Genomic DNA, 6,987 nt, shown 5'->3' on the forward strand with positions numbered 1-6,987 from the left:
AGAGAAGACAGCTCTAAAGCTGCATGAGGGTATGTTCCAAGCGACAGCAAGTCCCAAGCCTGCCCCATACAGCCAAGAACAGAGAAGCGTGTCCCAGCCTGGCTGGATATGGCAGACCCCTCCCACCCAACCTAGCCCACAGCCTCTTTGCTGTGCCATTCTTAATCCCCTGGAGAGCCCACCACCCAATAATAGCTGAGATAATGGCTCCCTGTGCACATTCACATAGACACACCCACCCTTTGTGCGCCCAACTCTGGGACAGGCAGCACAGGCAGAGGCACACAACTTTCTCCACGGATGCCCAGCACACCCACTCAAGCTCTGTATGGAACTCAGGTCCAAGCAGAAACGCCTATGGCCATGGCCATCATGGGCACAGTGGCAGGGAAATGGGGGGTGTAACAGTGAGTAGGCAAGGCAAGTGGCCATGCCATTGTGACAGCCTCACCAGTTGGCTTTCACTGCCTAATGTCACTCACAAGGTTCTGGGCCAGACCAAAGATCAGAAGGAGCCCAGTGCTCACAGAGAGCCCAGCCACAACCATCAGGTGGTTCTGCAGCTGCTTCCCAAACTGGCCCACATAGCCTTTGGTGTGGACAGACCCCTGCGGCTCCAGCTCCAGTCTGAGCCACCAATCATCGGCACACTGGATGCTGAGGACATGTTCCCCAGGGTCGCTGATGCAGAAAGGCACCCGAAGCGCTCTCCTCTGGGATTCAAATCAGTGCAGTTGAAACAGATATTGAGGTTCCAGTCATTAGGCCCTCTGGACCCATATTCCTGAGCAAAGTCAATGAGGTTCTGGAGGTCAGTGTTGTCCCGTAGGCCTTGATGTTGTTGTTGACAAGGAAATTGAGCTGGTCTTGAATCCAGTCCTTGAATACGAAGGCTAGGATCCCTGTTGTTAGCTCCAGGAAGAAGATGGGACTGAGGAACACAGAAAAACTTGAGCAGGAAGGTATTCTCCGGCAGTACCTGGATGCAGCAGGCAAAGCCCACCACCGTGACGCCTCTAATCACTACAAACAGCCACATCCCAGATCAGCCAGCACCCAAGCTTTTGGAAAGAGTTTCCTTCTCACCCCAGGCCCAGAGGCTGTTGGCCAGAACCAGGGCTTCCAGCATCCGGTAAGACAATGTTGAAACCAAACAGGAAGAATTACCTGCAGCAGATCACCTTGGCGCCCTGTGAGTGCTGGTGCTTGCCAGGATGCGTGAGCGGCAGCCCACTGCCCTGCCCTCCATAGGCGGCCCTGAGTTAGAGCCACCGGGGCTCTAGCGGGGCAGCAGTGGCTTCCAGGACCCAGACAGACAGACAGACAGACAGAGCTACAGAACGCGGGTCTGGCCCGCCCACCCTGCAGGGACTGCCCCAGCACACCTGCTCAATATTTAAAAAAAAAGAAAAAAGTAAAAAAAAGGAACTGAACAACAGAAGCCCCGCAAAGCCCACTTGGCAGCACGAGTGCTGCTCCCATCATTGTGGGAACTTAGTCCACTGAAATCTTTGCTTCAATGCTCCTGCCAGTACCATTTAAGTAACTCGCCTTCTATTGGTATCAAATAGATGCTCATTTTCTGTTCACAGTCAACGTGACTTTTACTCATACTCCCTGTTTATTGATGATTTCTACTGCCTTATGCTATCTGTGCGCAACGTTTTCATCTCTGGGGTCTTGTAGCTTTCTATTATAACAACGGCTTCCTTGTCTTTTTCACAAAATGTTTCTGACATAATCTAATTATCTATCTAATCACCATCATTCCTGTTTGGGCAGATCTTTTCTCAGGCCACTAATCAGCTGTGGCCCAGGAGGAGGAGGTGGGTCAGGAGATAACATCAAACAGAGCTTGCCTAAGGAACTACACAGGGTTACTTTTCTGCCAAGCGGGCTTTGTGTATGGCAAGTATTCAGACGTATGGCTAGCCTTTTAGAGTGATTTTAGATAAGATACTGAAACCTTAAGAGTCTCAGTGGCCCCTGAAAAGTGGAAATGATTGGATAGCACTCATATATTTCATAGGATTGCTATGAAAATGAAATAAAATGTTGTAAATTATAAGGTATTGCACAATGTAAACAACTAGCAGAATGCCCAGCACACAATAGAGGTTCCATCAACAGTGTATGGGTGTAACCGGATGCTATAAAGTGCCAGTGTCAAAACGGGCTCTTCAGATTTACTGCTAACTGCAATTTTAATAAGCACTACACAGGTCTCAGTCCAGCACTTTCTGGTACTGGGGCTGCCTGTGGGGGCTTGCTGACAATGTCTGTCAGAAAAGCCAGCAAGTCTGCCCTCATTCCTGCCCAGAAGACCTGGGAGGAAGAAGTGGGGAGCTTTTGGGGTGTGCCTTTGGGGAATTGCAGAGTTCTTGAAGAGATGCTATTCCTTCTTCTCACCAACCCGCTACAAAGGAACAAAGGTACTTCCTCTTCTTGAAGCGTGTGTGTGCGTGTGTCCCGCATAACCACATTCAGTCCCGCTCCGCTGAGTCAGGGATGTGTGAGTCTCTAGTGTGAAGCGGCCAGAACTGGAACTAGCAGAGATCCTGCTGACATCCCGTGTGGAGAAAGGGGTGGGAGAGGGATGATGGAGTTGAGAAAGAACAGATGGTCTTTAAAAATTTTTTTTAATGTTTATTTATTTTTGAGAGAAAGTGTGTGTGTGTGTGAGCAGAGGAGGGGCAGAAAAAGAGAGAGAGACAGATAGACAGAATCTGAAGCAGGCTCCAGGCTCTGAGCTGTCAGCACAAAGCCTAATGTTAGGTTCGAACCCATGAACTGTGAGATCATGACCTGAACCATAGTTGGATGCTTAACTGACTGAGCCAGCCAGGCGCCCCAAGAACAGATAGTCTTTTTAAAGAGAAGTTTCCCGTAGGGCTAAAATTTTTAAATAAAAAGAATAATTTTTTCCTTTTTAAAACCCCCTTTTTTAATGGTAAAATAGCACACAGACAGGAGTTATCAAGGCAATACTGGTATAGCCATCACTAAAGTCAATAAACTAAGCATTGCCAGCACCTCAGCAGTCTCCACCTGTGTCTCTACCAAATCAGAAAACTGTCCCTCCCCAAAAAGGTAACCACAGCTTGATCTTTATCACAACCACACTCTTGCTCTTTTTTTTTTCATTTAAGTATGTACCCTAAAGCACTATACTTTAGTATTGCTTGTGTGGGCACTTAATATAAATGGAAGCATACAGTATGGAATGTAAATGGAAGTGTATCAGTTTGTCTATGTGCTACTGTTGTTGGCATTTGGTTTGTTTCCAATGCAAGACTATTATTAACTTACTGGCTCCCTCTAGTACATGACTCCTGTGTGTGTATGGCTTTCATTAGGGTGTACAGCTAGGAGTGGAATTGTTGGATGACAGAGTATGTGAGTCCCCCACTTGACTACAGACTGTTTTCCAAACAGATTCCCAATGTACATTTGTAATGCAGTTCTCCTTGCTCCTCATCAAAAATGATAGTTTGGACTCTGAGATAATGTATTTCTATAGGGAAGAAAAGGGGCCTTTAAAAAAATGAAAAAATAATGGTGGTAGAATTAACAGGTTACTCTTTTTGAGTGACTTTACATGGCAAAATAAAGATCTAGTGCTTCCATTTAGGTCTTATTTTTCCCTTGAAATTCTACTGGATCATGATCTCTCAAATGCTAGGAAACCATTGTCCCACACAGCATGCTAGAGATTGTTCCTACTTGTCTTTTTGAATCGAAAACCATTTGATGCATATAGTATCCAGCATTGAAGGTGCCCCTAATGAACCTCCTCTCTTGGTATTTACACCTTTATATAGACTTCCTACACTGAATAAGGGCTAATTTTTTGACCAATTAAAATGTCAGTGTATGAATTTACAAGCCAGTTAATAAAAGACATTGCTGCTTCAATATTGGTCTTTTGGATCAATCACAGTGGGAGAAGTCAGCCACCATGTTGTCAGGAGGCTCAAGCCGCCCTCTGGACAAGCCCACATAGAAAAGAACCTATTTACTAATAGCACCTTGCCAACCAAGTGATTGAAACAGCTTGAACAAGGAATCTTTGGACTCAGTCAAGCCTTTAGTGATTTCAGTCCAGCCTTGGAATTTTTCAGCTAGACCCCAGAAATCATTAAGCAGAGAAGCCATCCTCCTGTGCTCTGTCCAAATTCCTGATCCACAGAAGTCATGAGATGAAAATGTTTTAAGCCACCACATTCTGGGATAATTGTTACACAGCACGAGTGACACACATGATCACCTAAGAAGTATCTTTGCCAAAAAGTTGAACCTAAATCTGAATACACCTGTATATTTAACTACAGATTTAGAAGAAATAGAAGGAATGTGTTAAATAAGTTCCCCACAGGGATGCGATTAGCAGAATCCAGAATCCAGAAAATTCTACAGCATAAATGACTCAATTTCTTCAACTAGTAAATTGTGTGTGTGTGTGTGCCAGTGAGGAGAATATAACATTGAAATGGACTTAGAAGGTATGATAGATTGCATTATTCCCAATATATGGGAGAATTATGCTTCCCTTTTCTAAACAGCAGCTTTGGTCATTTGATTTTCTTGAACCAATGAAATGTGAGCAGATGTGATATTTGCTACTTCTGAGCAAAAATAAAAATTAAGGTTATTTATTTATCATTGAGAGAGAGAGAGAGAGACAGAGCACAAGCTGGGCAGGGGCAGAAAGAGGGAGGGAGACACAGAATCTGAATCAAGTTCCAGGCTCTCAGCTGTCAGCACAGAGTCCAACAAAGGGCTGAAACCCACCAACCATGAGATTACGACCCGATTAGAAGTCAGACAGTGCATCTGGATGACTCAGTTGGTTGAGCGTCTGACTTTGGCTCAGGTCATGATCTCATGGATCAGAGTTCGAGTCCAGCATCAGGCTCTTTGCTGTCAGTGCAGAGCCTGCTTCGGATCCTCTGTTCTCCTCTCTGCCCCATCCCTGCTCACTCACTCTCTATCAAAAATAAATATTAAAAAAATAAATAAATAAGAGTCATAGTGTTTTAACCATTTCTCATTTCCATCTTCCAGGCAGTGGGTGTATCCTAAATAGGGACTATTTTGTCAGCCCATGTCCAAGAGTGAAGAGTATGTGAAGCAGACTTAAATGGAAATTCACATGAGCAAGAAACAGACCTGAGCTGTTGTAAACTACTGTGATTTTGGGGCTCTCTGCTACCACAGCATAGCATAGTGTAATCTGACTCATGCAAGAAATGTTTCAATCAAATAAAACAGATAAATCTCATTAGGATCTCAATTTATGAAACCATTATAGAAATTTGATTACTACAATTTGGAAATTTCCCATAATAATAAGTTAACAAAAATAGTCTATTGACTTGAGTCCCAGAGTTGTCCCTTGACTCCCAGAGAGGTACAGAAAATATGGGAGCTGGGAGGGTGGAGCTGAGCAATTCAGTTAGTGAGTTAATATACAAAGGAGGTGTTTGTATCAGGCCTCAGGATGAAGATATCAAAACTAATCATTTTTAATGGGAAAGATTTTTTCTTCAGGAGCATTTTAACAGTTCAGAGCACTATCAGGGCAAGATTCAGAGCACTAGAGAGGTGTGGGAGCTCTGAAGGTGGTAGTTTCCATCTCAAGTGTGAAAGGGAAAAGTGTGGTTTAAGGAGAACCATTATCTCTTCTCTGCCTATTAGCTAAAATCAAACACAGTATCTCTTTTCACCAATTAAAAGCATCCAATGTATTCTCTGTCTGTGTACTGGGCATTAAGTTCTGCTTAGAATGAGGAGATGGGTTGGGCACTTGATCTATTCACTCCTTGCCTCATCCTAGAATTGCATTACTTCTAGGAATGATGCATTTCTTTGAGTTAATGACAGATGGTTTTCTATTGTTCTCCTTGTCTTCTACAAAGTGCTCTAATTCACTCTTCATGAGGCTCCAGGCTGCATTTCCACTATTTGTCCTGCAAGGATAGAGTTTCCTGTAAGTGGAGTAGACAAAGTAACTGCGCTTGAACCACTTTGCCAGGACCACATCCAAGAGAATATTGTACAAGCAGACCACTTGGGTAGGAAGATGCCTGAGCTGAAAGAAAGAAATAGAAGCTGTGCTTGAGCCAGAACCCATGTCAAGAGACTATGTGACAGCACATGTGACCCAATGGAGGGCAAAGATGGGCAGCTGTAGTGGGAAGGAAATCTGTGGGCATTTAGAGAGACAGCAGCAATATAGATGGGTTGACTCCCAAAGGAGTCAAGTAAGGAGATCCCACCTCTCATTCCATCCCCCAAAACTAGGGTGGTCCCCTCTGGGAAAGAATAAGATGGGTGTGTGAAGGCAGATACATCTCCCACTTCTACTCCTACTAGATTGACATTGAAGCTTTGTGTTGTTTAGTTCTTGAGACTGAAGTTGAAAAATGAGTAGGACTGAGCATTAGCAATGGGACTAGGAAGTTTTGGAATTGGATGGGGACATCATTCAGATATAAAGGGAACCCCCTGCCCAGGGATTCCACCAGAGGAGGCTGGGAACAATTAAACAGGTTCATGCTTTCACACCAATGAATTGCTATGGCTCAATAATCTAGGGTTCCTTCATTAACCCCTAACAATACAACAACAAAAACCAAGACCAAAAAACTTTGGTTCAGGTTTTTAGTGATATACCATCTACTTCAGAACTTTTTTAAAGTAATCTCTACAGCCAACATGGGGCTTGAACTCACAACACTGATATCAACTGATATCATGCTCTGATTGCATGCTCTGCTGACTGAGCCAGCCAGGTTCCACTATGCCATCCACTTCAAACTAGACAAATCCTATCTTTGGCAATTACCCTTCCTAATCTTTCCTCCCTTCTGCCTTTTCTCCCTTATCCTGCAGAAAACCTGTGCTCCCTGCTGCCCTCTGTGCAATTAACTAGAGCCAAACTTATGTACCATCAAGGGCACTAAAAATAAATATCTATATTTTCTT

The 6,987-nt window shown here is 44.1% G+C and overlaps 1 non-coding gene and 1 pseudogene across 1 annotated transcript; one reads left to right on the top strand and one right to left on the bottom strand.

The window, feature by feature from the left end:
* Positions 1-383: 383 nt before the first annotated feature.
* LOC115287018 lies at positions 384-1,612 on the bottom strand (annotated as a pseudogene).
* Positions 1,613-5,677: 4,065 nt separating this feature from the next.
* Positions 5,678-5,869, top strand: LOC115288707. The gene has a single exon (XR_003907137.1). It is a non-coding gene; the product is annotated as a U2 spliceosomal RNA (small nuclear RNA).
* The last annotated feature ends 1,118 nt before the right edge of the window (positions 5,870-6,987 follow it).

This window comes from Suricata suricatta, chromosome 3 (genome assembly GCF_006229205.1).
Source record: "Suricata suricatta isolate VVHF042 chromosome 3, meerkat_22Aug2017_6uvM2_HiC, whole genome shotgun sequence".
NCBI lineage: Eukaryota > Metazoa > Chordata > Mammalia > Carnivora > Herpestidae > Suricata > Suricata suricatta.